This window comes from Dipodomys spectabilis, unplaced genomic scaffold (assembly GCF_019054845.1).
Source record: "Dipodomys spectabilis isolate Male_0828 unplaced genomic scaffold, ASM1905484v1 ptg000515l, whole genome shotgun sequence".
Classification (NCBI taxonomy): Eukaryota; Metazoa; Chordata; class Mammalia; order Rodentia; family Heteromyidae; genus Dipodomys; species Dipodomys spectabilis.
Window position 1 is genome coordinate 442,638 of NW_024871192.1, and position 10,783 is coordinate 453,420.

General features: G+C 33.4%; 1 pseudogene; it reads left to right on the top strand.

The window, feature by feature from the left end:
• The first annotated feature begins 6,657 nt into the window (after positions 1 to 6,657).
• On the top strand, positions 6,658 to 6,757 carry LOC122099465 (annotated as a pseudogene).
• Positions 6,758 to 10,783: the final 4,026 nt, after the last annotated feature.

Sequence of the window (10,783 nt, forward strand, 5' to 3'; positions counted from 1 at the left end):
AAAATGCTAGGTTTGGGGTTTGTTTTCATTTTGGTTTCTGTTTTATTGGCTTGTCCTAGAGCTTGAACTCTGGGCCTGGACACTGTCTCTGAGGGTGTTTATGCTCAAGGCTTGTGTCCTACCACTTGAACCTCAGTAGCACTTGTGTCTGGCTTTTTCTGAGAAGTTTATTGGAGATAGGAATCCAACAGACCTTCCTGCCTAGGTGGGTTTTGAACAATAATTTTAGCATCCTGAATATCTATGATAGTTTAAAAAGTCAAAAAATAAATAATATTCCAAGTGTTCTGTTCTCAAGAATACCACTGGGGGAAAATGATGCACCTCAGCTTATTGTGGTATTCTTTGCAGAACAAGGAGGGTGTCACATTAGCAGAGGTGTAGTATTTTTTCACAATAAAGATAAGCTATTCATGATGTGAATTAAGGAATTTTAAGGTGTACCTTATAAGTTGGAAATTGGTCGGCTAGGATAACTTTATGACATAAACCTTGGGATTGATGGTCATAGAAATAATAGTTTACTCTGATAAACAACTGCTTACCCTTGAAGAATTAATTATTACAGATGCTCCATAGTTTTATCTTCTACCAGAATGTAGCTGTTTTTCTGTTAAATTCTGTTAAATTTCTGTTAAATTAATGTGTAATACCCCATTGGAAACTGTATGTATTGCAGTATTTCATAACATGCAAGCAGGTACTGTTTTGAATCTCTCTGGTATGGAATGTTGAGAATTTAAAAATTAGTAGTTATTAGTCATAGGAATTTTGGATAACACATATATTCTGTCCTCTTAACAACTTATTTACTTTTAAAAGTTATGGGTTTCCATAAAATTAAACTGTTTTCAATTTCAGTATGAGAAAGTATTAAATTTATTCTTTTTTCATAATATTGGCAAGTATATTGTGAAAATATTGCCTAGTTGGATAACATTCAAGTTGATGACCCTCTGATAAAGAAAGGGTAATTAATTCAAATTAGATGCCAAATAGTATTGATTTTTAAAAAGTTACTACATAAAGAATAATATTTACCATACCAATACAGGGAAATTATATTTTATGCAGCTTATTTTTTAAATTTTATTATCAAAATGATGTACAGTGGGGTTACAGTAATTGTGAAGTAGTGAATACATAACTTTTCAAACTTGTTACCTCTCCCTCATTTTTCTCACAGTGTTCCTTCCCCCCTTCACCCCATACAAGTTGTAATGCCCATTTCCAACATATTGTCTTGTGAGTATTGCTATTGCATTGGTTTGCCCTTTGTCCTTTGTCTCACAATTTTGTTATTGCTCTTCCCTTCTCTAATTAAGGTAAATGTATACAGAATACACAGGGTACCAAAATCAAATACAGCAGGGGATAAACCATAAGGGAAAAACCCAAATAAAATAGAAATCACATAATACATCAAAAACAACAACCACAAATAAAAAAATCTGTTTCCATATCTTGGAGTTCATTTTTCTTAGCATCAGTTTATATGGTCATATAAACACATAACAAAAACACTGGAAAATAATAGTTGCATGGACACTATATCATGAAAACAACATGTTACCTTTTTTATGGTAAAGGTGGAATTAGGATTGGTGAATTCGCAATTCTGATAAAGGAATTTCAAAAGAGTTTTAAAGTTATGACAGGTAAATTTTAATTGTTCAAAATTTTTAACTAGTTAGCCTATTAAGAAAATTTAAAATTCCTGGGAAAATAGGCTTTCATGCAAAGAAATCCATGAGACTTAGTTGAGAGGAAGCAATGTGGGTGAAGATGGCTCTTTCTCACACTAAACAAACAAACCTCAGAAACCTTCCTGTAAATCCTGTAGGAAGTTCTCTTGAGAATTGTCCTTATCCAGGAAATATACTCTCACTGTGTTAAACAAGGTTGTAGTGGAATTTAAATTCAAAGTTCTTAAAAAAATAAGACATCAAAATTTGTGAATTAACCTTTAATTATCAGTAATTATCAGTAATTTAATTATCAGTAATTTAATTATCAGTAATTTAATTAACAGTAATTCTCTGAAAAAGATAATTTGGGTAAAAATATTTAGGGATAAAGTACCCTCCACAATGAAAGAAGGTATTGGGTTTACACTTTTCTGTTTGTAATACTTTCCTCAATGTCTTTGCACGTGAAGCAGTGAAACACAGAAAACAATTCTGATTGAATACAGCAAACCAATGACTTCACATTTCTAAGTGGCTCACAAAATATAATATCCTTTTTAACATGACATAGTGAAGACTTCTCTTATTACATAAGCCAAAAATTTTGGGTTCAGAAAAGAATTGAGCAAATGGAAAAGGTTAGAAAACAGTGTTCTTAGAGCCCTAGCTAAGCGTATTGGCTTCAGCATTGATGGAGGACAAAACTTTTGATATACATTGTGTTAATATTTTGCTACCTAAAGTGATTTTACAGAGCCTATTTGGCTCACTACAATGCAGAACTGATTTTATGAATTCCTGAAAATAAATGTCACATCCAAATGAGGCAACTTAAAAGATTTTAAAAAGAGAAACCATGAAGATGTAGCAGTGACTGAGGCTGTATAGTCCTTCAGCTCCCTAGACTTGAAGCCAAGAAGCTATGAATAATTGGAAATCAGGCAAGAGCTAATAGGGGGACATAGAAGTAGGACATAGAAACGTCCTTTTGTAGCAGACACGGTCTTCCAAGGTGTGGGTGATTTAACTCTATTTTCATCCATACATCTTCTTTAGCAAATGCAAGATCAAGAGGAAAATAAACTACTGAAATAATTTTGCAAAGAATACCTTCACTGTTCCTGATATGGTATCTAAGGAGAATCTTGAGAGAAGATAAAAGTGGAGTATTCTTCGGTTTCCTCTAAACATCTTGTTAGCAAAATATACCTTTGAGGTTAGAATTGATTGAACCAAACAGTGGTGGAGTACTTATTTTTGAGGGCACTTTAGACAGAAGAAGACTTTCTGATTTGTGATTACAGCTTTCTATTTGTGATTACAGCTTCTTGGACTGGTTTTTTGGAGACAAAGTTTTACATTAGATTTGTCCTCATTATCATAAATTTCATGGCAAACAAATACAAGAGGGAAGTTTAATGGAATCGCTTGGGCAATTAAACAGCATGATAGAAAACATGGCAAATAATAATTAGTGAATTACTTTGACTAATTACTTTGCCAGAACAAAGAAGGAAAAATATAATTCAAAATCGACTTAAGGGGCTGGGATGTAGCTCAGTGGCAAAGCGCTTGCCGAGAAAGTACGACGTCTTGGGTTTGATCCTCAGTACCAAAAAAAAAAAGTTCGACTTAAAAGTATGAAGAAAGAGTAGTGAAGAGAGATGAGAGAAAACAGAGGATTGTTTTCTCTCCAGTGGAGCTATGGGTACTTGATCTTATGTCTTCTATTCTATCTTCACAAGCTATCAAATGTGGCTTAGGACTGGAGTATCCAGTTCAGACAAGAAGAACTCGCAGAAGAAAAATATTTGCAACAGATGTAGGTGATTTATAATATGAGACAATGTATTTAAATCTGTCCCAAATTCTCCCCTACCCCAAACTTTCCTCTTTGAACAGCTTTGTTTGCTTTTCCCAAGATTGCCCTTCATCAACTTCTTAAAATTTTGAAAGGTCATATTCATACTCTCTAGAGATTGCTGTTTGGTTGTGATTTTTGTGTGTTTAACTGAATTTCAAAAGGTTGTGCAAGTGTGCTACAATTAAATATATCTATCTAATTGTCCAATACTCCTGGATCACAAGCACTGATGCTATCATTCTTAAGCAACCCATTCTCCAAGATTTATTTCCGATTTGCCACTTCCTTTATCACATGTGTACATTGAGTATTTAGGCTGTACTTGCCCCTTGTTCCATTTTTTATCTTTACTATTATTCCTGTCTGGTTTCAGCTTCCTGATAGTCATTTTGTTAAAATGTCTGATGTTATTTTGAAAGTTTTATATACATTGAGTTTCAATCCTGCATATACTTGAACTGATGTCAGCTTATATTTCCATAATTCATTCATCTGCAGTAACAATTTGCAAGACTGGAGATGTGAAGCACCTAGACATGATTTTATTCCCATCCACTTGGAAGATTAATCTTTAGTCAACAAGAAAGTTTAAAAATGGCTTAGAATGTATTCCTAACTACCAATTTTTATAGATGGCTTTGTACAATGGTGTTATCATTTTATTTTACATGGGATAATATTTTCTACTAGCTATAAGTTATGAAAAAGGAAGAAAACTAAGATTTACTACTCTAGAGGAATATGATAGAAATAGAAGACAGATTTTATGTTTATCATATCTCTGATGAGTACCCATATTCAAGACTTAAAGTCATATTTCTTGCTATGTTAGACAGATAGGGAAAACATAAAACAATATATAAGGCAACTATTTGTGACTTTTAAAAATATTCCTTATTAAATGATGAAATTTCTTTAATAGCTGTTTGGGTTTGAAATATTTGATCTATTTAACCCATTTCTGGAAGGCACCTACTGAACAACAAATATGGTGGGTGGTATTATCTCTACACTTTAATGAATGGCTGAACCTATTTGACGTTGGTGCTGGGTAAATAAATCAACTCTGTTGTAACTTGCTCCCTACACTTGAAAAACTTGTAATGTCACTAATTATCATCTACTTATCGAATGCTATTTTGGCAAATATGATTTTAAAAGGTTCATTTGAAAAGGAATACACTTTCAGGAGATTAAATGTAGGTTATCATTGGTATGAGAATGAGAACTAAGTTGTACTGAAGTACCAGTGTTTTGAAGCACTAAGGATCTTCTCAATTAATGTTTTTTTTCTGAATTACATTTGACCTCTAAGTCAAGTTCTCCAGGCCTTGGTAGACCAATTATGGATCTATCTTTCCAGGAACTATTTTTTGTGGCCCTATTTATGCTGGACTGAAATCTTCCATTAATCATTAGGGGAGGGGTATTAAAAACAATCTCATGACACTTGTGATCTTATTCACTCATATGGGTTCGTCATCTGTCAATTGAAAGTTTGAATTACAGTACTTTCTCTCAGTGATCTCATCCTTCATTTTAAGTTGCCTTGCATTTCACAATTGCTTGCTGCTAATTCCTCATCACAAGGAATTGGGGCCCTGAAATATAAGAACTGAGAAATTGAGATGGGTCTTCAATTACTTTCTGTTGGCATGTTGCATGGGCCTATGTGAGAAGTCTTGCCCCTGTTATCTGATTATACAGGTAACTGGGACCTGAGATCCTAGGATCCATGGATCCTACAGAAGAAAAGTATGTTTTAGACATCATATCAGCAAAATTTGGGCATAATCAGGAAGAATGCTTCAAAAATATGGAGAAAAACAGTTTGGGACCAGCGAGTTAAAACAATAAACAGAGCAGCAGAGTAAAATCCCATATAGATTAGAGGAAAACAACACTCTTTTATTGCCATGTGAATTCAGAAGACCATGAACACTTAGAAGGTATCACAAGTTTATACCTAGAATATTGCATTGATATTTTTATATTCTTATATATATTCTAAACCTAATTATTTATATTCTAATTCTATTTATTGGAATAAATATTAATTTATTTGTCAAATTATCAATTAATTCTAGTAAGGTTCAGAGTGTGAAATATAAAATCATCACATATAAATGTAAAATATATAACTATATATAATATAATAAAAGGCACATGTTTTGCACTGTTCTGTTGTGGTTAGTGTATCAAAGGCAACTCTGTTTTAAAGTATTATTCCATTATCTCTACCTCAGTGTTCGGTAGAGTCAAACGAAAAGATTTACCATTTGTAGATTTACAGCCTGGAGGCAAGAGGAAACACTGTGGTTAAAACATTACCAATTTAAGGCCTAATAATGAAGAGAAACATATGGACTTCTCCTACAACTATGAAAATATTTGGTGATAAAATGGCAGTAGTATAAGTTCCTGCCTGGTTGGAAGATAGACAGGCCAAGACATTAGGTAATCATGCATATGAACAATTTTTCATCTTATTGGCTTTAGCTACTTTTGAAATAGTAGGTATAATAAACAATCATATTTTGATAAAATGCCTTCTAGTCTGAACATTTCTGGCTGAACTGTTCATCTCTCTATGATCCCTTGTAACTAAGATTAGTTTTGTTCCAGTAAGACAATCTATGCTGTCAGAGTAAGATATTCTGGATGGTCTGTGACTACATGGAAGAAGGGTAAAGGGTCAGGTAGACATTTGTGCCAGTAAGACCTCATTTGGGAAAATTTCAACTGCAGAAATTTAGAAATAGCTCTTAAACAAGGCTTACTTTGAATCCATTGGCTCCACAGCGCTAACACAGTTGGATAAATAAGTACTTGAAAAAGCCGTCATATTTGGACTTAGCTATAATTACTTGAAAATATGATCAAATTCCAAATGAAAAAGACTTAAAATAGTCATTGACAAAAAAATTGCAAATGTGAGCAATCAACTGAAGAACACATTTTTTTCAACTATTCACAGAATTTTAGGGAAATCAGATCAATAGCATTTTTAGGAACAATAAGGTTTCCTTGTTACAAATAGGCACCTAAACATATAAGCCTGTATAAATATTGCATCATTAACTACTTAAATTTACATGACACTACATTCTTCAGCAGCATGTATACCAAAATTACAACAATACAGAGATTAACATAGCACTTGTACAAGGATGATATGAAAATTTGTGAAGTATTCAAAATTTTTCATTCTTCAGATGCAAGAAATGACAAACAGCTATTAAAATGTTGATTACAGAATTACAAGTTTAACAATATACGTAATTCATATAATTAAAAATTAGTTTGATATCAGTGTATTAAATTTTCACCTTAGAAAGGCCTTTGCATAGCATAGCCTTTACACAACTTTTGAAATTAGACAACATTTTCGTTTTATCCCAAAGAAATATAATATTATAAGGACCTAGGAAAAAAAGGAATCTTAAACTGTTTCTATATGGAATGGAATCTGAAAGGACACATTAATGAACCTATATATTATAAAAACAATGTAGAATTCAATGTATTATATCTAGGAGAGAATAAAATAGATTATGGACACACTATACAAACATAGAATATAGAATATTTTAAAATATACTTTTTCAGACAAACACCTGAAATATCTTTAGTTTCTATACTACTCATTTCAACAGATAAGTTAAAATTATTTCTGATTAACAAAATCACAAACTCTGCATAAATCATTATAGATGTATACAAAAATCTTGAATACATTTTGACATCAAAGGCAGGCAATTCACTTTGAAGAATTCCACAGAATCCGTGAATTCTTACTGTAAGATATTGTTGTTTTTTGGATTGTGAAAATATGTTGTATTGACACAAAGGAATTAATATCATTTTTGAAATTTAAGAAAATTAACAGAAAATTTAGGATTTAGCAAAACAATTTGTACAGCCTTCCATAACTTCAAAGAGGTAGTGATACATACTTATCCATTTGGTAATATCAAATACAGATTCTTCCAAGTGGTTCTTCAGACCTGGTTTGATATAATGGTTAAACAGTTCCAGTTTATTTTTCCTATCTCAATTTCCAGCAGCAAGATGCAAGGGGGTCAACAAGCCTTTAGTTTGGGCATTGGTATCTGGATCATGATGAATAAAGAAGCCACTCTGGTATTATTCCACGTATATGCACTGTGCAGGGGTGTCCAGCCATCTACAGTTATTGCATGTGCCCCTTGAGCCACCAACTCACGGACAATGTCTAAGTGTCCACTGTAGGCTTCCAGACGAAGAGGGGTATACTCATCGTCATCCCTAGTATTCACATGAATGGCCTTTTGGGAAAGTATTCTCCACACTGTAGTAAGTTGGTTATTTTCAGCAGCCCAAAGAAGAAATTTCCTTGGATCCTTCTCCATTTTTTTCTTGCAATTGTTGCCATTCTTCACTTTTTCATCTTGTTACTCATATTCATCAGAATTGCCTAACCAGATACTTTAAGTGCCAGTGGAAATGAGGTGTCCATGTATTTCCCTAATAGTTCATGTTGGTTGAACTGGTCAGAAATATCTGGTGAATTTTCTGCATATGTTTTTTCACCATGATTTATTTTCTTTTTCCATTTTTACTATTCGAAATTATTCTAACTGGATTAGGGAGTAAATGGACAGCAGAGGTACAGACTGTACAATGAAGGAATAGGTACAGGCTGTACAATGAAGGAATAGGTACAGGCTAGGAAAGCAGCTAGAGAAGGCAGGATTATTGTATCTGTGACAAAACTTTGTGGAAAATGGTATCAAGGATTACTTACTGGTGATCCACTTGCACTGGAAGCATGATTCTGAACTCCTTGCTTTCTGATTCTGAATTATTGCTTTGATCATTATATTCTCCAAGAAGAAAAAGGCAGAATTGATAGCAAAGGACCACTAATACATTTTGACATTTCATTAAGCATCTTCAATCATCAAAATCACATGAAGGCAATAGACAGGTCTACTTTTTTAGATGAAAACAAGTGTCTTTAAAAAAAGAAGGAATTTAAGTAGCCTTCCAAAGGACTTGTATTTTACTTACTGCATTATACATTTTTTCTAATGTTGAGTAACAATAAATAATGGATCTATTAGAAAGCTCTTAAAGCTCATCTGTTCAATAGTAAGTTCTCCTACACTATATTATGGTATTTTTTTGTATGGTCTTAGGAAGAAATTTACATCACTAACTTGAATTTGTGACAGGACAATATTTATTATCTAAATATGTGCATTAAATAAGTATAGAGGAAAAAGTAGAAGCCACACTGGTGGATCATGGCTTTAATCCTAGATAATCAGAAAGAAGAAATCTGAGAATTGTGGTTTGAAACCAGACCAAGAAAAAAAAAGTGCATTCGATTTTGATTTGAAAGTAACCAGCAAAAGCTAGAAATGGAGCTGTGGTATAAGCAGTGAAATGCTAGCCTTGAGAAACTAAAACAAAAAAAAAAAATAACAAATTCTGTGACAGAGCCAGGCCCTGACTTCAACCTGTAGTATTAGCATCAAACTAATTAATTAATTAATTAAAAATAAATTAAGTGGTCACATCTGGAGAAAATGCTCAGGGACATCACCCAGGCTCTTATTTCAAAAACTACACTGTACTGAAAAAAATTTAATTAACACCTGTGTAAGTAGAGTATTTTCATCACCCAAAAGCACTTCCATGCTCAGTTACCTTTGCAAGATAACTCTGTTATGTCTGGAGTACCACATAAAATTATCACTTAAGTAGAAAGCATTGCAACATGGGTTCACTCTATCTCTCTAATGGATTGTTCTCCACACAAATACTCAAATCTTACAATTATTCCATTTATTTGAAGTCATAGTTTTTCTTTAATATCCATAATATTAGAGTTTGAATTTAGTCTCCTAAATGGGTGTTCTTACCAGTTTGTCATGCCCACAGCCCTAAATTATCCAGATTAATTTTCAGATAGAATCTGGCTTCCTACTTGTGTATGATCATGGGCTCAGTCTAGTTGATGTTATTCTTCTTGGAATTTAGAATAACAGGTGTCTGGCATTGTGTACAGATCTTTATGTCCAGTCTGGGCTTTAACCACTATCCTCACAACAGTAGACTCCCATATATTCAAGATTTTCATAAGCTTATCATAGCTGATTTTTTTTATAAATCTTTGCATTTCCTGCAGGTTCTTGAGTACTGAATTAATTTGTGTTTTCTTGGGTTGGTTTGTTTCATTTGAATATATGTATTGAGTGGTTCCTCACATTTCCTTTGGTTTCTTTCACTCAAGTTCTTACCTAAAGTGCTGAGAAACCAATTCTTCTTTCTCAAGATAGTCAAGGTTAACTTTATTTATACCAAAGCAATTTCAGTAATATTTAAACTTTTTCATATCTATGAATGTTATACAATGCTAATAACTGAGAAGTGTCTTTTTATTTTCAGAGCAGTCTTTGGCATTCACAGACTTATCATGAATTATACCAATATAATAAAACTACAGATGCTTGCCAGGAGGCGAAAAACCTATTACTAATTGTTTGACAGAGGCTTCCCTTCTCATGAATGAAATACGCTGCTTGATGCAGGATTTCACAGAATCATATTGCTAGGAAGAACCTATACAATCATCTAACACTACAGAGTTGAGGGAGATTAATTGACCTCCTGAATAATTTACTTTTATGTCAAATAAAAGCAGGCTTCCAAAAAGAGAGTAGACTTTAGAGAAACATGATGAGTTTTATGTAAATAGGTGCTTAGCTAATTTTGTTAATTGGTGGGCTAATACAGGGAAATAAAGTACAGCAAGGTAAAAAAATAAAGAACTCTGCATTGAAATACTCATTTGTGGGTGTGTGTGCGCGCGCACATATGTGCGTGTATACACACGTGCATGTGCATGTGTTCATGCATGCGTTATTCATTGCTCAGGCTTGATAGTGCCTAGACACTATGCCAAAGCTTCTGTGGTCAAGGATAGTGGTCTACCACTTGAGCCACTGCTCCACTTCTGGTTGTTTTGAGATAATCACATGTATTTTCATGATTGGTCTGGCTTTGAACAGTGGTCTTCAGATCTCAGCCTCCTGAGTAGCTAGCTAAGCTGATTCAGTCTCTGAGTAGCTAGTTAAAATGCTGCCTGTCCTCTATGCTTCACTGCTCTTTTATACTTTTCCTGAGGTAATCACAAACCTAAGTCATATATGTCTAATTGCTTAAAAATATTTACTGCTTGGCA